The 23,656-nt window shown below is 43.2% G+C and overlaps 1 protein-coding gene across 2 annotated transcripts in view; it reads right to left on the reverse strand.

Moving 5' to 3' along the window:
* GALNT9 (polypeptide N-acetylgalactosaminyltransferase 9) overlaps positions 1–23,656 on the reverse strand; it is a 313,952-nt gene that overhangs the window by 183,553 nt on the left and 106,743 nt on the right. The gene's annotated exons all lie outside the window — the stretch shown is intronic.

The raw sequence follows: 23,656 nt of genomic DNA on the forward strand, positions 1-23,656 counted from the left end.
GAGCAGCTCTTCAAGCCCCAAAGGCAGCTGTTGTCCAAGGGAGGCTTAGGGGTCTGGAAGCCGAGATGTGCAGATGGCCAGCTGGCTGGTCATGCACAACACACAGGCTATGGAGCCAGATGGCTGATGTTAGGAAGAGCAGGAAAGATCAGCTTGATTGAACTCGCTGGCATCATTTACGGTCATTTCAGGACAGGCACAAGGGCACCATCATGAGTTGCTCTGAGCTGTTCTATCATGTGTGCATACCCTTGCTCAGAAAATAAAATCACATTCACCATGCTTTGCGAAAAGTCCTCAATACCATCGAAGTAAATCCTTATTTACTATCCAAGCTTCCTTTTCTGAGATACTTTACTGCAGCTTTGATAGTTATTTAACTATTAATATTATTGATAACTATTAATATTATTTATATATTATTTAACTATTCCACAAGCATGCTGCAAAAGCCTAGGTAATTAACAGAAATTCCTCTGCAAACTATTAACAGCAGAAATACCTCTCAGGTATGCCCTGGGCCCCAGCAAGCTAACTCGTGAGCGACAGCGGGATGTACAGCTCAGACCAACACCAGGACCACGCCATCAGAGCTCCAGTCACACGTCCTTAGCCTGGGTCTGGTGAGCAAGACATCCCCCCCTGCAGAGGATGGAGCTTCCCTGGGAAAGCACAACACTATTGGCCACACCACAAGGGCCCAAACAGTTCAGCTGTTCCTTTTCCATTGTCTTGCCACTCATTTTCCCTCTCTGCCATCTCTTTCTGAATAATCCCATTCACTCGCTCCTCCTTTACACATCAAAAGGATAACTAAGAATCACCCACCATCCAACCTGAAGGGGAGCAATGCTTTGGAGAAATCAGCAGGGCAGAGCTGTTGCAGTCACAGAGGAGCGTTAGCTTGGGTACAGGATCCCATCTGGCCATGACAGCACTAACCCCCATGGGAGATGAGCTCCCCAGGGTTCCTCTTGCTTTTCCGGGGAGCTCTGCATCCTACCCTGCGCTCCAGGCTGATGGCGCTAGGCCACAGTCGGGACTGACTTTAAACCCAGGCTGCGGATGCTGCGGACCAAATCTGCAGGTAATGTGAAGGAGCACCAATGTCAAGGCAGATTTACACCAGCTGAGGAATTTGTTTTCTCCTCAGCCCATCTTGCAAGAATAAAGCATTTTCTCTCCTCAGTCATGAGACACTAGCAGGGTTTGCAGGGCTCTGTCTTGGCCTGCCTCCTGAGGGCTGCAGCAGTCTCACCCAGGATGTCTGGGCTTTTAATTCAATTCCCTTAAACCAACAGCACTGTCTAGGCTTTTCCCTTCCGTTCTGATTAGCAGACCAAATATGTTCTACATGAATTGCATAATTATATCAGCAAATCCATTTTCTTTTGCAATTTTTTTTTCCATTTTTTTTCCAGTTTCCCAAACTGTAGGGCTTTTTTCCCTGCAGAACTCCCCAAAGAGATGCCAGAGAGCAAAGCAATCATGCAAAAAGTTTTATGGCAGTCATTTATATACATGAGTATGCTCACAGACATTCGAGTTCCCTCTTCTGTCGTCGTCTTTTATTTAGTGTGAAAGCGCAAGCTGTTCCCATGTCACATTTATACGTTTTCCATAAATCAGATACACTACTCATACCATTTTAGAGACGGACATGAGAGGGTTTTGTCTATTTTCTTTTTCCAGGGTCCCAGCATATTTCATGCTTTGCCTGGAGTCTTTAGCAAGCACCAAATTTAATGAAAAGGGACACTCACCTCGTGGTGAATTGTGACCTGGGCTGAGCCTTTGCTCAGCGCCCCGTGGAGGATTGGCACTCAGTGAGGTGCCTGAGGAAGGAATCCTGCCTCGGACGCAGGTCCTGCCTCACCACGCCACTGTTTGATCCTGCAGCTCTCAGCTAGGTACAGTCTGCTCACATGGAGCCAACCTCTGCACCTTCCAGGTTATATTCCTGCTAGGCAGGAGCGTGAGACTGAGGGATGAGAAGTAACGCAGCAACAAAGAGTGCAACAGGCCTTACTGCAGGCTGTTCTGCAGGACCCGGTCACAGCCTGGCTATTCATTAGCATTAAAACAGAGAGAGCTGGTTAAAGCACGTGATTCATAAAAACTAACACTGATATCTGCATCTGCTATGGACTTGCAGAACAGACAGACATCTCATTTAGTTTTTTCCCCATCTCAGTTTCCTATTTGCAAATACCTGCCCTATTTTGCAATACCACACAGCAAATGTAGAACACCACACCTCTACTAGAAACAACGTCTTCATCCTCAGGTTCTTGTCCTCAACCCATATCATTCCCCCTGAAGAATAATGAAAACTGCACAGGCTGGGAACAAATCTACATTTTTGCCCTAAAGAAACCAGCAGTATGTGTACATCTCATCTTTCAATCTCCTGCTGAAAGAACAAGACCATCAGCTCAGTGCTTGATTAGCCCATGTCTGTCTTTTGCAGTCCTTTACTTTACCTTGTGCAAGCTGAATGCAAAAATGCTCAAAATCAGAACGGTCAGGCCCAGGAATGTGGGACTCTGATGTCCTAGGATGGAGTTGGGACTGCCCTGTGATGGAGGGTGGGCTATAACATTTGCACAGGCTCCCCGAGCATTGCAAACCAAGAAGGTGCATGGTTGCATATCACAGATCCACTTGCAGCACACAACATGCATAAGACTGGAAACAGCAGGCACTCACCTCACTCCACTTTGGCAATTCTCTCTTCAGCCTGATCACAGCAACACATATAAAAGAAATGCAAGTGGCAGAAACCCTTTACACTGCTTTGCATCCACTCTACACAGGTGTAACCAACCACCTGAAGTGCACGGCAGGGGGGAATCACACCACAGCACATCATTTGTCCCCAGTGTCTGGCTAGGAACTCATCTCATTACAGTATAAACTAGAAACACGGAAGCAGCCTAAATGAGCTCCTGAGTAGAATATCTAGCCTATTACTCAGCTGAATGCTTCCAAATAGTTACCAGAAAATATTAATCTTCTGTATTCACGGGAACATGCCGATGCAGCACATAGAGTTAAAGGCCAGGGAAGACTTCAGCCTTCCAGAAGGATTTCAGCCATCCAGCACTTAGCACACAGCCTCCTCTTACGACTGCTCCCTCAGGAAGCCAAGCCTGTCTAGGCTTTGGCTGACATCAGTCAAACAGAGCCCAGAGATCCATGCTTATCTGTGTTTATCACACATTTTGTGCTACTTAAGGTAAGTGCCTTATTCTCTGCTTCAGCACAACTGACAGAATTAGAATTAATTAGACAAATGGGGTTTTTTCTTTCTTGTGGGGAAGTTGAACAAAGCCTTCTCCATTCTTGTCAAACGTACGTTTGCAAAACACCGGCATTTATTAGACGCAAAAGCCAAAGAAGGTGACAATAAAAGCTGGGTAAAAAGGGAGTTTGGGCTGTTTCCTGTGAATGAAAGACAAAATATTCCTAGACAAAATCAGATACTTTCTGAAAACATTTCATTTAATTGAATATAACTAGTTTTTATGGTGATGATGTTTGCCCAATACACAGGACTGCTGAAGCTTTATTCAGAAAAGCTTTGAAATCACACTGAAAGAGACCATTTCTGCACAAGAGCAGTATCAGAAGGTGTTCCATATTTTAGTAGTCCAGAGTAGCAAGATCACTCAGCAGCGGAAGGCGGTGAAAGGAAGAGGCCACTAACTTACTAAAACAAGCTGAGGGTCTGTCCAGATTAGAGAGAACTGTGAATTAAAAGTTTCTTTATTTTTAAATACTATGTTATTCAAAACCTAGCATGACCAAATTATGCTGAAATTGCTGATATGTGTTGAAAGAATAAAGATGAATATGACAAGAGGAGGGGGAAAACAACAATTCACACATTAGGAAAAAAAACCCCTGTTTCTAACTGGTGGAAATTAAACCTGGGTATGGAGGTTAGTCTCCTGATGTGGTTTTATTTCTAATCACTGTAAAAGTTGATGTGTGAAGCTGTAAAGCTAGTCAAAATGTGTCTGTCTCAAGATCTATGGGTTGTATGCTTAGCAGAATATTTCTTACAGTGACATTACCAAGCCACCGCTCCAACTGCTAGTTTAAATAATCCTGTAAAGATAACAAGTAATGCTCTAATTAAAAACATTTTTTCCATCAAGTAAATAATTTTAAAGACATCTGTGGCTGATATGACGGACATTACAAATGCTGGTAGCACCCATCTGGGCCCGTGTTAGCAGCACGTTAGTATATAATTTTATCTAATTGATCAATTAAATTAAAATAATCTTTGAAACAAGCTATAATAAGAGTGGTATAATTCCAGTGCTACCTATTATTTTCTTTGCCACTTTATCTACTCTGTCTCACTTCCATGTCCTGGCTGAGTAATAAAATGGCAGTCTGATGGTTTCATGACAGAGCAGTAGATGAGCTACAGCTGAATAATTCAATTAATTCCAGTCTCTCCCCATGTTAACCGTTTCTTGCTGTTACAGAAAGTATTGAACCAGATCCTTTTCTAAGTCCCAGTCACTTCATCGCTTACAGCAATCCTGAGCCTTTAGCAGGCAACCATAACTAACGCAAAAACACTCATGAGATGGCAGTTTTAGATGGAAGGTTCTTCACAGAGATACTGCCTTTCTGCTGGGTGTAGATGGGACCTTCCACAGAAGAATTTCCACCGGTTCCTCTAAGCCTCCCATTACAGAGGTGCTAAAACTCTGGAGTTGCATTAGCTCACACCAGGTTTGGGGCCGCTTTGTGTCAGCGCATTTTCCCCTCGTCTCTGTATATATTGTCCATTTTCTCACTTAACAATATTGTTGTCTTGCAGGGGGAAGCAGATGCTGGCTGAGATATGGAGCCTTCAGACAAAAAGCTTCTGCTAGGGAAAATAAGTGATTTCATGATGAAGTTAACAGCTAACAGAGTAAATGCCAATACGTATTGAAATGCATGGCAGCTGGTCTCCAAGTTGTTCAGTCCCTCTGAACAACTGGTGAGGGCTGAATTTGTCTGGAGGGATTCTGTCTAAGGAAAACTACAAATGTGCTATTAAAGTAATATCTTTTGCTTTTAAAGATGAGGTTCCATGTTCAAGCACAGACGATGATCATGTCATATGCTCACCCACCACCTTGTGTCCCAAAGGGCTGCAAAATGGCCAGAAATTGATTTCCCTTTACAGTGCGTTCACTACCAGACACTCATCTAAGAGAGTCTGCAGGCTGGAGTATGAGTGCTTGGAGAAACTCAGGGAGGAGTTTTTTCCTTAAGAAACTCCTCAAATAAAAAAATCCCACATGATCTAGCTCTACTGAGATGGAAGCAGAAACCTGTGCTGAGCACTGCTCAACTTGAGACAGCTTTCTCTGCTACAGGGAACGTGGCTAAACCTTGGTGAGGCACAGAGCAGCAGAGCAGCTAACTATGCAGCAGAAGTCCAACTATGCCCTTGTGTCTTAGTCTTTTGATGCTTACCCAAAGTGTTTAATTCATTCTGAATCTCAAATTAGTGTTTAAAATGTGTTACCACATGACTTTGAGAAGGCAGGAATTTTTTTGGCAGCTTCTTCCTCTGCAGAACAGCTCTTGCACTGCAACCTCTTGCAAAGCTCAGATGAGAATTTATATTAAAAGTCCTGATTTCTACACTGGCAGAAGAAGTAGACCTTGGAGCTCCAGCAGTCTCCATCATCTGTAAAATATGTTTATTTCTATTTAACATCTACCTGGACAGGGCTCAACATGCACTGAAGTCAGAGTCATCAAATTCATCACTGTCAGTGACTCCAGATTTACATTGCTGTAAAGGAAAAATACTTGGCCCATATGGTCTTAATTCCTGTTTTCCCGTCGGTGGTTGAAATGGTTTATTTTGTTTTTCCCAGGTGTGAGGCCTACTGTTTCCGCACATCTATAGTTCTATTAAACTGCTCTTCCTCCTTAATTTCCCTTTAAAATTACATCTTCTAGTTCATTGGTATATACGGAATCTTTGTTGCAGGTACATAAGTAAAAGATACCCCAAATGAAACCTGCCACCCACAAACCTACTGCTTAACAGCATTCGCTAAACTTACATGCAGACACCATCCAAGTGTGACAAGGGGGAGGTTTCTGGTACGAATAAGAGCAAGGGGTGAATTCTGCCAGATCTGGTCAGCCAGCAGACACTTGGCACTTCAGCCAAAGGCAAGTACGCACATGGGTAGAAGCACAGTCCCCGTGGGAACTATTCCCATACTGTAAGGTAATGCTTGCTTAAATGCTTTGCTGAAATGATGTTGGCATATTCAGCGTCTTCAAGGATCAAGTTGTTCCTAGTACTTAAAACATCACAATAGGAGACAGGGGCAAACAGCCAAGCCTAGAAAGAGATCACGGCCATGTGGAAGCCACGTACAGGTATTTTCTGAGCTCAGTGTCCTATGAACAGCCAGAACATGAGATTATCTCAGCCTCTCTGTCTTTTGCAAGAAACGGCAGACGTAATACCCTTTTTCAGGTGGAATCCATAGGCAGTTTAAATGGGTCCTGGTTGCTCTGCATTACTTGAGGGCAAAAATTCCCCACACAAGTGAGAGCTGAGAGAGAACCGGACTGTGGGAGTAGCAGAAAAAAGAAAAGGACAGACGAGGGGAACAGAAAAACTGGAAGAGGAGAACTGCAATAAACCCGATCTGATGTCCTTCACAAGGGGCATTTTGTCTTTCACATGCATTTACAAGCATTTTGTAAACCTTGAAGAAAGAAATCTAAAAATCTCAGTCTCCCTTGGGAAAGAAGAAAGCTAGAAGAGCGATGCTGCCCTGCCCAGATGACGACAGCCTTCTTTGGGATGCTGATCTCAGGAGGATGAAGTTTCCCACTTTTTCACAACTCGGTATATTGCAAATGAAATCTATTGGCTCAGGCAGACAGAATGGGGAAATTCTATTTCAGTCAGCCAAGATTGATAAGCAGACTACTGACCAGTAAAAAGAGTCAAAAATTAGCAAAGGACTTTTTAATAGAACTTTCCATTGTCGATCTCCATCTGCCATCGAGAGTCTTCAGTCACAGCATGTAATCTATTCAGACGTTATAACCACCTAGCCTTACTCTGACATTGGGACTTAACATGCCTTCTCTTGTTAATATCATTCAGCAACAGCTGCATTATATTACCTGTCAAAAATTATTAATCTAGTTCTGTTTTCATGTATATTTATCATTTCACTGCCAACCACAGTCAAATGATTCTGTAAGACATATTGACTTCCTGAATGAATTAAATGAAAAGTATCTGTCATAAGTTTTACAGACAGTGAAGTGATTTTCAGGTACTCTTGTTTTTTTGCTCTCTTTTATTCCCAGTAACTTGCAGATAACAATCAGGGAACAGAGATGTGCTACTAACTATGAGGAGTTTTTTGCTTCCTTTCATGACTGTGGCGTAGAGCCAAATATCCTCACCTTCCTCATATACTGATTCCACTCAATCTTAGGAGAGCTCCTTGTGCAAAATACTATTTCACCACAACTACTCATCTGAGTGGTTCCCAGAATCAGAGCTAGCCAAGTCCATTTTAATAAAACCATTCTGTGCTCTTGCCCTTGCATTCATGTCATAAGACCCAACATACAGCAAGTTACTGCCCATCTCCCACCACATTCAATGGTAGGCTTCCACTAGCTTCACCTAGGATGGATTTGAGCTTCACACCCTGTTTGAACAACTCCCCGTTTACGAAACATTGCCCAGGTCATGCGGTGGACCACAGACTGCACTCCACCTTCCACAACTGGCAAGAAGTGCAATACATCTCCCCCAGTTAATGAATATTTACCATTTACATCTAGTATCCACAAGAGAATGTAATACATAAAAAACCCCAAGATGGGCTTGTTAAAAGCCAACTGGAGGTCTTGGTCATTGAACCCAGGGGTCCTGAGGAAACATGACACTTCTCAAGCAAGCCCCTTTCACCATTTTCTTCAAATGAAATTATAATAAAGTTCACCATGCCTAAAGCAAAAAGTCCACAGGGACTTCAAAATTGACAAACGGATAAGAGAGATGTTAATACAAATGGATAGTTGCTTTCAACCCAGAACGGGAGGTGCCAATCACCTGGAGATAACAGACATTCCCTCTCAATGACGTTCAAGTGACTGTTGAGGAAAAGCAATTTTTCCTGAAACATCTACCTTTTCCTCCCAATTCTCTTCAAGTGCTGACAAACAGAATGAAAGCCTTCAAAAACTTCCTCGTCTCTCCTCCAGCCCATCTCTGAGGGCATCTTGTAGATGGCCCAGTGTTTGGAAAATGCTGCGTTACAGAGAGGTTCAGCTCTTGCACAGAACACAGCTGAACAGTGAGGCAGAGCAAATCTGATCCATCCCTATTTGATAATGCCAGTGAGAACGCCCAAACGACCCCAGAGCTGTTCATCTCTCAAGCTCATTGCCTCCATCCCATTCCGTAGGACACAAGTTCACCTATCATCATTACTTGCAGGTTGTAAATCTTCCCCATCTTCCAAAGGACAGAGATGCAAAATGAAGCTTGTTTTCAAAGATCACGCTGCCGGTAGCTAGACAGATGCTTCTCAGAACGATACCAAATGAGCTGTGGAACGCAGGCCGTTATGAGTTGGACCTTGCGTGCCATACATCAAGCTTTTAACAGTCAAGACACAGCACCGTGCAGGTGAGGTTTACTGCATGGTTTGTAGAACAGGTGGTGAGACGTTGCTGAGCTGGGGAAAACAACAGCTGAGCAAAGCATTTGCTGCCTGTACCCTGGGCTCTGAACTTGCAAACAGCACAGCAGCTGTGGCCCACGCTGACAGTGACCCGACCTGGCAAACAACACGTCGCAAACAAGGGTTACCTCATTAGCAGACCACACAGAGAAAGATGCATGTACAATAATGCATTTTGCCACATTTTCCACATAGATATCTAGGGAGAGTTTGCCCCTCCTATTTATTCATGGATGCAAATAAATTCGGGAGATGAGGAAGGGGGACAAAAAATTACAATCCTCCTCCTCCCTACCTCTTTTGGTCAACCTAACCTTACCTAAGTCATTTCTTAGCAGAAACATGGAAGAGAAAGATCTTGAGATGGGCTGAAAGAGCAGGTGCCTCAGCCCAGAGATGTGCTCCACACGTAAGGAACAAAGAAGCAGAAACGTATGGCAAAAATAGTTGGATTTCCAAAGGTGATGTCAGATGGCAGAGACTTGAGAAATGGTGGGTGCCCACCTGAAGGAGTTCTCAGGAGAACAGGCAAAGTGAGAATCAGAATGATGATTTCAGAATTTGTTATTGTGTTTGGGTCAGGGAGAATTATGCAGATTTTAAGGACAGTAAGAGAGAGGAGGCCACAGTATTTTTGATTCAAAGGAGTGACAATCTAGATAGGAAGCCTGACTGAGCACAGAAAGAGAAAAGGCATTTCTTGAAAGTGATAAAGAATATATAGTCTGTCCATTGCCTGAAGGAGGGAAGGGAATTTGGGGTAAGACAGGGAAGAGATGGTATCAAGGTAATAGGCCTAGGTCAAACAGGATATTTCTTATATGTTACCCCTGATGCTTTATTACTGAGGTAAGAGGAAATGATTCCATTTCACTTTCTTTCAGGCAATGCAGCTTGGTAATTTCTCTAGGATCGTCTTGATTTTGTTCTCTTCTTTGACCTCCAGCTCTCTGCGTTTGATATTTCCTCAGCGAATTTTTCCGTAGCCGTTGTGAGCAACAAAACAATGCTACTTCTACTCTCAGTATTCCCAATTCTGCTGCTGCTATTTGCTCTGGAACTCGAGTTCTTTGCTTCGGCTGTATTGACTCAGGGCTCCCACAGCCCAAAACTGTGCATTAGCGCCGTTTGTAAAATTGAACAGTCAGTTACTGAAATACTTCGTTTTTCACACACAGCCTTTACTTACAGTCAGCTCCCTGTGAAACAACTAGAAAATATTCCCGAGGAAAGGAGAAACACTGGCTTTTCTTTCTCTTTTCTCCCCTCATCTGACAAAATGGGAAATAGGGAATCCGTGCACAGTGACAGCAGTGCCTTAGCTCAGGCTTGACTCAGGCATTTGAGAAGTTTCCTCCTTTCACCAACCTGCAGGACGAGTAATGTCTTCACAAGCACAAAAGAAGTGGTACTGGTATCCTATCATACTAAATGCTGCGTACATCACAGACTGTATAGGCGCATAACCACCCCTTTCTTTTCCCCTCCACCTTCTCCTCCATATTACCAAAGGGGCTTGTACAGCTAGTTAAGGAAGCTGAAAAATAAATTAGAGTTAGCTTGATGGAGATTCAGACTCAGGCCACGTGCTTATTGAGAAAAGGCAGTCTCCCTCCGTAAGCTGGCTCCCCAGAGCCGGGGCAGGGAGGAAACACTTGATCTGAACACTCAGGTGCAGACCAGTGCTGTGCTCTGGAGGGGACAGCCGGACAGCTCGTGTCCGTCAGCTGGACAAACCCCCAGGTCAGCTCAGCTGCCACGGGGAAGTGTCGCGGAGGGATGTAAATTGGTAGCAAACTACTCCTGCCAGTCATCCCCGGGGGCAGGAGCGGCTTGTAGTTCAGAGGGCATTTCTGAGCCCCAGCGCTGCGGGGCTCATGCGCAACCTCTGCGTCACCAAAGCCACCCATAACCGTAAGGAGCTCTCCAGGGAGCATGTTAGTTTGCTGGAGCTTTTGTCCCCAAACAACCATCTGAAGCTTCAGCTGGAAGAGGAAACAACATAGTGTACATATTAAAACAGCTACAACGGAGAAGGAAATCGCCTTTCATTAATTTTCCATAAGTGGATTACACCAAGCAGAGTGTAAACAGTCCCACGGGCACCAATTACCAGGCTTATTCTATAACTGAATTGTCCTAAACAAGCACCATTTTAATTTGAATATCAAATACTTTACACAGCAGGAAAGAGAAGGAATAAACCAACCTAACAATGCATTTGTTATGGATTTCTACAAAATTGCTGTGGAAGCCTCCGTGTCCTCAGTGGATTGTGCATATTCTCTTTGCATATGCTCACGCTGAACACCTCGCTCAATCAGATGAGAGGCAGCATGGGCACATACCGGCCATTGCAACATTAACAAAATTGCTCCAGAATTTAAGGAGAGGCCAAATTTAAAAAAACCAACCAACCAACCAAAAAAACCCCAAATGAAAACAAACAAAAAAACCCACATTTAATTAGATTTGGCATGATTCCCTTTTTTTCTTTTAAGAGACTAACTGACTAGACTTATTTTCTGCTTCTAAATGTCTTGATGGAACTAGCCTTTGGGTATGATTTTTCTTTCATAAATTGGAATGAATAAATACCTCATATCTCCAGGAGTGAGTCAAGCCAGTGGCATTAAAGAAAGAGTACCCAGCATTATCCAGATCAGTTCACCAGCATACATTCCCGTGAAGATCTGGGGCTTTCTTCTCATTCCCCACCCAAACTCTAGCTTGTTCCTGAACTGTCGTTCCAGCTCCTAACCCGGGCATAGAAGAGCGTGTCACCCTCAGATGATGAGCTACTAGACAGAGATGTTTTCTTGCTGCTCTGCAGTTCAGGTGAAAGCACGAATCGCACACAAAATAAAACGTTGAGGCCAGGTAGCCTGAGAAACCACGGAATGGAGAATTCCAGTTCTCACTAGTGGAAACTAGAGCATGGTGCAAAGCTCCATAAGACCTGAGCCAAAGCAAACCAGAACCAGTGAAAAAGAACAACCCAGGAATGGACCTTCGAGGATAGCTTGGTTGTCATTAGTCTGCTGGCAAATTTGGAATGAGTTGGTGAATTCAGTCCTGCTATCATTAGCAATATCAGCAAAAGGCCAAAGACTAAACAGATGAAATTAGAAATGAGACAATAAAATGTTCTACTCTGTCCAAAGGAAGGCACAGAACTTCAGGGGACACCACAACTTTTTCAATCTTGGTAAAACACGAAGTTTTGTCCTCATATTTGTATGCAATGCAGTTGTGGCTATTACAGATCAGCCCTAGTAAGTCTTGGCCTCACTCAAAGACATTAAAGCCCCATAATTCCTGTTTGTGGAACTGAGAATTTGCAACCTATTCAGGCTGGAGAAAAGGTCTGAGACAGAGAGGTGGTTATCCCAATTTAAAAAGTGCAAACTGCGGCATGCGTTAACTAGTGCACTCAATGAAGCTCACACACGTAGTCTGAAGGACATCTACTGCTTAAACCACAGGGCTCCTAGCTCTTAACCTTCTCTCTTGTAGAACATTCACCCGCCCGAAACAGTAACAATGCTGGGAAAAAGCATCAGGAAGTATGTCTCCTGATCTAAATCTCCAACACACCAACTGACAAGGCAGATTTGCAAGAAGGTGTTCAGAGCCTTTACTGGTGTAAATTCAGTGATCCTGCCACAGGACACTTGCCACTGCAGTATGTTCTGACAGACCACGCTGTAAATTGAAAGCAAAGTGTTCTCTGTACAGTTCTTGAAGAAATAATTTGGTTCCTAGGTGAAGACAATGTTGTTAAATGCCTTTGAAGCTCTGAATACTAAACAGTCCTTTTTTCCTGCCAGTATATTCTGGGTTCATTTTATACATCACATAGATGAATGGGCAGGAAAGAGCAGCCTTCTGGAAACTGAGTTTGGTCTTTGCCCAACACCATTATTCATTTCCATGCGGCAACAGCAAGAACTGCATGTTCTCCACTTGTACTTACAATGTTAAAAGGAAAGGCCCTAAAGAGAAAAACAAGGAGAAATTTTTACATGTAAAACAGAAGCTATGAAGTTACCTCTTTTTCAGTTTCATTAAGCAGAAGAAAACTCAGCAACTCCTTAGACTGAATCTAACCATCTTATTTAATGACCAGTCTCCAAAAAGGCCAAGCCACAGTGTCCTTCCATTAACATCTACCTATATAAGGGCACGATTAAGCAAGGTGGATCAACAAAGACGTAAAGGAAAGAGTTTGATGTCTTCTAAATCCGTCTGGCTGCTCCTACACAGAAGCAGAAGCTGGGCCCCTTCCTCCTACGCACTCCTCTGCTTCATACTGGCAGATTAAAGGTAATCAGCCAGCGGGCTTTGTGCCCAGACGCAAAGTGCCTGGGAATCCTGTCTCCATCTGTAATCCCTCCTGTGCCAACCTATGTCCTTCTGAAGCTCCTCCCTTCCCCTGCGAGTGACTTTGGCCAGCCCTGCATGGCCACGGCCTCCAGGCACAGACACTGGTGCGGAGCACAACTGTATTGGCATTTCCCCTTTTTCCCTGGTTTTTAAGGCTAATGAGTATCACACGTTTCACGGAAGAGGTGAAGACTGCAAATATCACTGAGTCAGCTTCAGGTACCATTAATTTCCAGACTTTGCCACCACTGAAGAAACAGGAAGGGCAGGCACAGGACACAATTTTTAGCCTTTCCTGGGGCTGTGAGGAGCTCAAGCAACTCTTATTCATTATACATGTGCTGTTCCTGTGTTCTGCTTGCTGCCTGGATCTGGCAAGAGCACATACTTCTCATTCAGCCCCATCCATTATTTCCAGCCCAATGGAAAACCAGTTCAGACCCCTGCTCCAACACAGACTTCCCACGTGACCTTGACCAGGTCACTTCACCTCAGTTCTTCCCCTGGGAAATATCCACAAGCTCTTACTTCAATAGAGCACTGGAAGGATAACATGCAATTCACTGGAAGAGGTAAGTAGCAAAACAGGGGGGTAATGATTAAGGATGGCCCTACGTTTTCCAGCTAATTGGTTGTGCATGCAATGCTTTACTACAGAGGTCCCTAGATTCTGTCCTCGTACTTGCACAGTCCCCCTGTAGCCCCTGCAACCACCACCGCACCCAGGCAGCTTGCAGAGAGTTGTGTTAGGTTCCACATCCACAAATCTCTAGCTCAACCTGTGCGATGAGGTGTACTGGATGAAAAATAGGAGCAATGCATTTCAGGCTCAGTGGAGAAGCTCCCTGTATATTTATGAGCTGAAGTCCAACCTTTAAAAACTCTCTTTTCCCCAGTGCAGTTTCCTTCAACAGGAAGTCATGGATAAAACAGAGAAGCTGCTAATAATAAAATGGTCAGGCAGAAAAAATAGATTTGGATTTTTTTTCCACATGACTACTAGCACAGTGAAATAGCAAGGAGCACCAATAATTTATTTACTGGTCTTCAGTACTTCACATCCTGCTGTTTTTCTACCCCCAAACAAGACCCTGTGGGTTTAATTAAGTTTTCAGAGGAGGCTTGGGAGATATGATTTCACTCAGTCTATGTCATTTATTCCATGTTTTCTACAGATGCATGGGGAAAAACCTACACGGCACAATAAATCAAATGTGCTGGTGAGCAATACACTAGATAGACATGGCAAAATCCCTTGTTCTAATGCTCTGATACTGCAAGGGATGGCCACAACTGGGGGGAGTCCAGAAAGCCTCTGCCTGTCCAGGGCAAGGCAGCCCCGAAAGCTTAGCGTATCATGCACATCATTCTTTACCAAGAAATGGGAGGGAGGATGTGAACGACTCCCCAGACGTAGCTTTCCTCCCTCCCCTGCCACATCCACATGGCACTACCTTATCCCTGGATATCTATAATAAGGCTGGCACTTCCAGTCTCACATTTGAGACTCCCACAGGCAACAAACTAATGCCATGATCTGGACAAATCACCTAGGAGTAGGTCCAAAGCAGTATTCAGACCTCTGAAAATGCAAATAGGCACCTGCAATTGGGAGTTGGGCACTTGCAAAATCAACCAATAAACAGACTGGGATCTTGAGACAAGTTAACGGTTTTAAGTATTTGGCCCTTAGACTTTCTGCCTCAGTATATCACCTGCATTACAGGGAAAACATGAACATCTGACCTCTGAGGGACAGTGTGAAAGACTGGGAAAGCACTGAGATACCACAGGGAAATGCGTATGTGCATCAGTACTTGCAGAGACAGACATGCATGAAGATATACGTCTCTCCGGGCCCACTTTCCTGCCCAGGACACAGAACAGGCCTGTATCTTATGGCACATTTAGATTTAGAATTGATGTAACAAAAGGTATTTGGGGGGGGGGGGGGAGCGTCACTCTTCCAGTGAAAACCTAGACTTGCTAATGATCCCCTTTCAAGCCAAGCAGCCAGTGCTCCCGTTTCATAAAATGCTGCGTTCACGTTGAACACAAAATACTCTGCATCTCTTGAAGGTGACTTCTGCCAGAATTGGTATTAACATAATCTAAACCTCCTACCTCCGCTTTTTTTCCTGACACAGGGAATATGTTCCGTCCCCATGAACCACATGCTAAAATACATCTGATGTGCCAGCGTTTTGAGTTAATCTGCCACCTGAATTGTCTCTGTCCTAAGGCCCTACATTGCTGTCAGGAGGCTCCAGGTCAGTATCAAGACCACCTCTTGGCTGTCTTCACTTGCGTGCAGATCGACTCTGCTGTCCCTCCAGAGGCAACTCCTCCACCCTGACTCATCTAATCTGTCTGTTGACTAAGAGGGGCTTGGGCCTAGAGCCTGGAGCCCTCGAGATCCTTCTGGAACAGATAAACATGAGAAAAAGTTGTTGGATTCAAGCTTCTCTAACTGAAAATGAGCCACCACTCAGCTTGTCATCCTAAGAGTCAATAATCATCAGCAGAGCGTCTGAATTTCCAAGCGGTTTTGCGTTGGCGTTTCAGATGACCTCATGTGAGTGACCATTTCCTGCAGCTGTCTTAAATGAAGGGGTTCAACCCAACCAACCCAGTACCTCAGCAGAACGCTACAAGAAGTAAGGGGTTCAGGAACTGTGCTTTGAGACAGATGAAGATCAATCCATATTTGAGGAATGTGACTAGAGCTCCAGAACAATAACTGAAAATGGTTCCCAGCCCTAGGCCCTGTCTGCTTTTGTAGGCAAAGAAAAACCCCTACTTAAGCTTGGAGGCCACTGTCGGTGTATTTTTCATGATTCAAAAAAATGACCGGCTATATTTTCTCTCCCTGTTGTTTTTACGCCAATATCTTAGAAGCCTGAAAGTGAAATATATTTCTTTATCAATTTCTTGTTTTTCTCCTCCTCTGCCACCCATGCACAGTGGTTTGCTTACTGAGGTTCATTCATGTGTAGGGGCTGCTGGCATTGATGTATTTTGTTAGCAGGGTGGAGGGTTTTTTTCTTTTTTATTTTTTAGAGCAGACTGGCACATTAATTTAGGCTGGCAGAACAAACAGATGAAGATTATGTTAATTTTGCAAGCAGAAACAAGCAGGGACAGAAATGCTAGGCTCCCCATATCTAAGACATCACAGTGGGCTACCACACAGACAAGCTTAGGACTTCCAGACTGTAATTCTGAGCCAGCCTTACTCTGACTGTGTCATGACCGAGAACCCATAAGTAAAATGTTTCACTTGCTTTTGAAAGTACATTTTGTGTTTGGTTTTTTTGTTGGTTTTTTTTTTTTTAAATTGTTTTTACTCTGACTCACGGAACAATTAGATTTTGAGATCAGGCGCAGGGAGAGCGTTCTCCCCTAGTTCCATTCACAAGCATTCCTATAGTCTTGCTTGTTGTGCTTTCAACTTGCTGTTGAAAACCGAACCCTACAACATCACACAACTTAATGTCCTTAAGGAAAAATGAGAAAGCTCTCTGTAATGACATTATGGTATCTCTCAGACAGGGAGGATGAGAAATATTTTGTGAACATCCCTTCCAGCAAGAGAGACAGCTGCCAGGCTTAATCAAATCAGTACAAACATCTTCCTCTCATCCATGTCTGAAATTAAGGCAATCACCAAAGAAACCAATTAAAGAAAAATTTTGATACAAGTTAAACCATTACTTACACAGGTGCAACTCTTTTCAGCCCTACATGAGCGTAAGAAACCAGAATCATTCTGCCATTCCCAAACCAAACTCTACTGTGAAACTTATTTACACAATCAACAACACGGCCCACCTGAAGCCGCCAGTTCCCCACGCTCTTTATAGCCATCTATGTGAAGAGCAGATCAGGGAGTAAACCACAACTACTGCCATTCTGACAGCTAGGCACGATCACTTGATCAGCAGCACAACTGCTCTAAGAACAGCGAGGTAACAGATGGACAACTTGCATTTCAGCACACAGAAGGTGAACCATGCCACATGTGCATGTGTATCACTCAACTGATGTCCATTAAAACTGTCTTCTCCTCCAGGGTAGAGGAGTAGAAGGCTAGGAATTCAACCCAGTCCCTCCAAACTGCTCACCAGGCCAGAGTGCCAGCATCCTGAATTCCCGGAGGGAAACATTAACACTCCTGCGTTACGGATCATGAGGCTGCATCACCCAGCTTTTCAACAGCCAAGGTCAGTAGGCATCCAAATTTTAGTTGGTCAAACACGCCTACTTTGCTAAAAGCATTCAGCTGATCCAGTGATTCTGCACTGTGCAACACCAAGCCAACAACTCATCTGCCATATGACTGTCTTCTCTGCTGCTGTATCTCCCTTTCCTGCCGTGCTACCTGAAAAATAGCTTTGATTTGGGTTTTTTGAGGGGTTTTGCCTACTCCAGAGTGATGGAAAACTGTTCGCAATGTAGACAGATGAAGTTCTCCCCCAACAGCAGTCTGATGGATTTATCCTCTGCCCGCCCAGCTGGTAGAGAACTTCCAAACACAAATTTAAAGAGAAAGGAAAGCTGCTCAGAGGATGAACCTCCCCAACGGTGATAACCTTATCTTATCATGTGTCTACTAGGCAGCATCTTAGTAAGTATCACCAACGTTAATGATGGGCTCTAACTGGAAAGCTGAGAGATAGGATTGATCTTGGTAAATCTGTCTCATGCACTTGGTCTTCGTTAAGATTTACTTCAGAATACATCTATCTAATGCAGTTCTTTGCACACTAGTCACTTGTAGGTAAAATACGGACACTTGCAGCAGTCGGGAGGAGCTCTCTGTTCCTCCAGGAAGCTGAACATACACCAGTTCACCTGCTCCCCTTTCAGCCATTTATCAGTGCATTAACGCTACTTAGTGCCTCGTTCAAAACTCTCTAAGTACCATTAAAAAAAAAGTTAAAAGTAGTGATTTGTTTATAAGTGTTCCTCCACAAGCTTCTTGTCACAGGAACGCTAGCTGTAGTACACCACTTCAAGCACTGCCTACAGGCTCATGTACCGCTTGTAAATTAACTCTTGCATAGAACTAGCTCTGGGGTCCCCTTAGTAGGTAACAGCATCTTCTAAGCCCTTTGGCTAAAAGCACTCACAGTATCTCTTTGATAAAGATATATCATCTTCCATCAGGTTACATTTGGCTTTTTACAGAGAAGAAATGTAATGATCTAACAGGCCTCTTCCATCCCTAGCATTATTGAGTAGGATTTGAATAATTCAGACAAAAGTTAATTGTAGTCAGAATCAGTCCAATTACTTTCATTAGATGCAAGCTCTTTGTAGTGAAGAGGGAGGCTTTGTCCTCGCTTTTTAAAAGAGCAGCAATATTTATCTGAAGGAACTAACATGCACTAGGTATCCTACAGCAGAGGCTCATGGCACTCCACTATGAGACAGAGACACCAAAGCAAACCCAAGGGAAAGGTCCAGGGTTGATCTTGGCCACTTTACCTCCTTACCGAGCACCACACTTTAAAATTTGTTTAACAGGGGTCTTTCCCCTTGCAAACACCTACTCATGCTCCCCGACGCACTGCAGCACCCAAGGGCTCCCTCCTCTCTCACCCTGCTTCAGACGCAGGGCTGCTACCCAGCTCCCACAGCGGAAAAAACATGCAATATCAGTAACCGAGAGTTAAAATCCACCTTTTAACTCCAGTATCTGCCATGGCTACATCTGCTAGCTCATACACATCTTTGAGAGATCTCTAGCTTGCGCATAAAGCCATTTTGCAGCAGCCGTTTGCATACACATACACGGTATACATTTCAGACCTTCCCTGAACACATGCACGTGCTTATATCTAGACAAGTTTGCATGTGTAAAATCTGTCATCTGCCTGGGAAAGGGGGAGCATGCTCGAAATCTTGCACTCAAATGGAAGCTGCCTTGAATGAAGAGCTCGCTTAGCCATATGCTGGTATTTCTGCTGAACAATAATACTTCTACAACAATAAGGAAAACTCAGAAGAAATCTGAGAACACAGAGAGTTTAAGGCATTGCTTAAGGTCTCTTGTAATATCATAGATTATTATCCCTCCATATTTGTCAGATGAGTTTGGGAGAAAGAGGAGGGATTGCTGAAAATTGGCTTTTAAATCTGGCTTCCCCTGAGAAAGATGGTCATGCTCTGAGGTTTGTGGTATTACTTGATAAGCGGTGATTAAAACAGTAATCCCAAATTGTAATCAAAAAGCAGTCAAGGCTCTGAAATTACTTTTCACTAAGCTTTTTCCCCTTTCAAAGACAGCCCTATATGGTAAAAGATAATAAAACCACAGATGCCATTCCAATTTCATTTAGAAATATTTGATCCATTAATTTATAGTTTGGAAAGGTTTTTCCTCTTTTATTTGTCTTTAAATCCACATCAAAAGCGGGTCTATAGTCTAGGAGGATGGAGGAAATTCTTTGGCTGTAGCTGTTCGCTCTGGAAGAATACTTGATATATTTATATGTCAGCACAGGATGAGGTAGTGAATAGGTTTCCCCTTACCCAGCGAAGTGCTAGCTAAAATCAGCCTTAACCTTGCCTTCTCCCAGGCAATAAAATGTCCGGCTGGTCCATGTGATTGTTAGCAGCGTAAAGCCTCTCCTAATTGAAATGGTTTTGAGATTTCTGAGAAACAAAGCTCATGCTGACTTGATTTCATGAGCAGAGTTTTCTGCTCTGATTTCAGGACGATCTCTGCAGGATCACTGGACGAAGCCACCATACCGAGTGGCTGCATTCAATAAAACTTCTCCTTCAGACCATTCAGCCAGAGCAACTGCTATGTGTTCATGTTTCCCTCACCAGATGAAAAGCACAGGCAATAGCTCATGATAGTTTAATTTTCCACATAGCAAATGACCAAACTAGCAATCAGTTTGTTTTCAACAATGATGTTTCCAGAGGAAAAATTATTAGCAATGGTCCAACACACATGCTTTTTAAAACTTCAGGGAGGTAAGTGCAAAACTCTCATTAAGTTTGAAAATTTTCCCTAGTTCTGTGCAATGATTTGTGATTTTTTTCCACTTTGTGCTGATTTTGCAAGAAAACAGAAATAAAATTCATCAAGCTGTAAAAATCAATAGTGATGCTTTGTCCTGTGTAATAGAAAAACTGCAGAAGTTTATCAAGCTGAGCTGCAAAATTCACAAAGGATAGCAGGTCATACCTGGCCACAGGAGGAACTCAAACTACTGTTTGTACATCACAGTCTGGCCCCACACCCAAGTCTTGGTCTTTATTAGGGACACAATAAGTACACTACATGGTGCTACCTTTTCCCAAACATGCCGTTATAGCTCTGGAACCACAATTACTTATTTTAGAGATAACTTAGAGATTTCCGCTTAGCGAATGCTACTCACGACCTACCCTGAAACCTAGTCACACAACTTGCACCATTCCAGGTCTCGCATTTCCTCCAAAGATTAGTTAAGTACTTTTCTGATTGCATCTCTCCACATTAGTAGCTTATAGTGTGGCATTTCCCCACCGTACATTTCCTAAGGCCAGCCACCTCAGGAAACAGGATCAGATGCTTTGGATGTGGTGGAACCACAGATCAGCCTGAACCTGAGAGACTGCAGATGGAGTGGAAAGTCCCTGAGAGCACCAGTCTTCGGAGTAACGGTGGAGAGAGAGAGCGCGCAAAGCTTTCTCTGTGTGTTGATTAACCAGTCGAACTCATGAAAAGGCCCACTAATGAAACTTATATATCCTTGATTTACAGAACTTGATGAAATCAAAGCTATAACACAAACTTTTCAAAAACAAATTTTCCCAGTGATAAATGCTTCCCTTCTGTTCCATTTAACAGCTGGGTAGTGAAGATGAAGACAGAGCACACGTTTTATCCATGGATTAAACTAAGCCCTGGATTACAGATCGTAATTGAGCATAATTACTCCGAAAGTACAAAAATTTAACGTTGCCCTCATGAGGCAGAATTTGCCCCGCAGAGTAGCATTAACATGATCAAAATGGTCATATTCTACTAATGCACATTCTGGCATTCTATTTTCAAGCAGCTAGAAAAACATCTTCAATTTCTTGTGGAGGAACAAAAAATCCCAAGACACCTTTATGTTTTATGTTAGTCTATAAAACCAGCAAAGTGTAAACTCTATAAAATGGCTTTTAATCTAGCACAAGTTTACTTTATATTGCGTGATACAATCATCTAGAACAAATGTTGTGGGTTAAATTTGGAAAACAGAAGATGAAACCTAAAAACCCCTCTCTTTTAATGTCTGGAGAACAAAACCCAGCTGCCCTTCATAATCAACAGACTTGAAAACAACAGAATATGCTATTAGCAATGCTGGTCAGGGCAGCGTTCCTCTCCATAGGGGAAAAATTCCTGCTATCCTTTGGTCACATGAGTGCTACTACACATCTCAGTAGGACAAACAAGATTCGACTTACTGAAAAATTGTTATATGCAGGATCTGTGATAAATACAAATACCTGTTTATCACTTTATCGTTCAATCTGATGATCTTATACTTGTGTAATTCTATTGAAATCAATGTAATGCAAAAATGAAATAAGAAATGCATGAATTGGACTGTGTCAGAAATCATAAAAATCAGGACTACATCAAGGAGGAGGAGATCTGTTTTTGAGCGCTGAGTTTAGGTCCTTTAGAGACAAAAAATGTACTCTGGACAACAGATAAAAGCTGCTAAGCAGAGGTCGTGTGTGCTATGAGGACATGCAACCCCCTCATCGTGTCTAAAGGCATCAGCTCCCAAAATACGGAAAATCACCATTGAGCAGCATCCTCAAAAAAACAACAGGTTGTTACATCATGATTTACTAGACTAAAACGTAGGTTTTGCCTGCTCAGGTTGCATGCAATAGCTGAGAGCCCATTTGTAGCGGTGGTCATGAACAGACCGCAGTCAGCACAAACAGCATACGCTTGTGTCACACCCACAGCATACGCTTGTGTCATTCGGGCTGTACTATAAACACACAGGGGAGCAGTACTTAGAGATTTCACCCCCAGGAGTAACTGGCATATTGCAAAGCCAACCAGTGTTGTCCCATAGATCTGATGAACTAGCTGGGAAAGGCACCATCCAAGCTACAACAGTGCTATAACACATAACCTGGACCATTGAATCACACTGTTTGGACCAGTGAAAAACAAGTGATTTTGAGAAGGACATGTCACACAAAATCACTACATTTTTAAAAAGAAGTATGACATGGGTCAAAATGTCAGTGTATTGTGTGTGATATAATAAAAGTGAAACAATTCCAAGGCAAAATTGACTCCGTTACATTTGTCTTACCAATAGCAAGAAGTATCTGACTCATCAGAAGACTGTTTCGTCCAGCCTCTCCAGAAAGATGGACATGAATGTATTCGGTACCCTTCAGGATGATTTTGGGATGCTATGGGAACGCCCAGAGCCCCAGAGAGCAATGGGGACCCGTTTTGCTAGGCAGCAAGGGACACCAGACTTCCTTCGGAAGTATATGAGTGATTACAGATAGAGACAGGGGAGAGCAAAAAGCCGGTTCAGCATTAAGGTGAATGTGGTATTTATAGTAACAGTGGTTGCGGTGCATCAGCTCCCTTATTGCTAAAGTGGAAGGGAACAGTGATTCAGAAATCGGAGAGATGACGGCAGAAGGTGGTTATGATTATTACAGTGGAGGGGCTTGGTTTGACGGACTGGAGGAGAGGAAGCCCTCCTTAATGTGTAAAGCAGTCAGAACAACACAACAGGAAGATAACTCCATTCAAGACACAAACATGAATAAGACTGTCTCCAGGACAAAAAACAAGAATGCAAGAGGCAGAATGAAACATGAGAATAGAAAACGCCTAGAGGAGAATCTTAGTTGTGCAGAGAGTGAAACTACACCTTAGACATACTGGATAGGAAGACGATAAACCAAAGGGGAGGCTGCAAAATACACCAAGGAATGCGGAAAGCCTGTAGCTCTCTTGACCCGCACGGCACTGACAAAGGGCATTCTTGGGTTAACCTTCTGTTTGCTTCTGGGGTTTTTTGATTATTGCTTGCATTGTTTTGTTTCCATTGCAATAAATATAACAATATACTAATAATTTCAATGCATGATGAGCATTCCTGTCTGACTTCTGTAAGACACAGGCATCTCCAGATGCGGACAGAGACTGTATGTACTCACATACCATACATATGCGAACACACACACACACGTATATACACCATACACAAACTTGGATAAAGGTTAGATTGTGTCATTAAACTGCGTTTAGGATCCTTCACCACACATCAGGATCTTATTGCATTAGAGACTTACAAACACAAACCAAAGCAAGAGCTCCAAACATAACAGAAGATAAACAAATGGTGGATCACAAGGAAGAAAGCAAGACATTACTGGCTGACAAAAAATGTACTTGAAGCAAATATGCACTCTGTCTGTGGTCAATTTTTCTTGGCATCACAGCAAAGGACATTTTGAAAAGTATG

The sequence above is a fragment of the Nipponia nippon genome, unplaced genomic scaffold (genome assembly GCF_047370975.1).
Source record: "Nipponia nippon isolate SJK-2023a ecotype South Korea unplaced genomic scaffold, ASM4737097v1 scaffold_18, whole genome shotgun sequence".
Lineage (NCBI taxonomy): Eukaryota > Metazoa > Chordata > Aves > Pelecaniformes > Threskiornithidae > Nipponia > Nipponia nippon.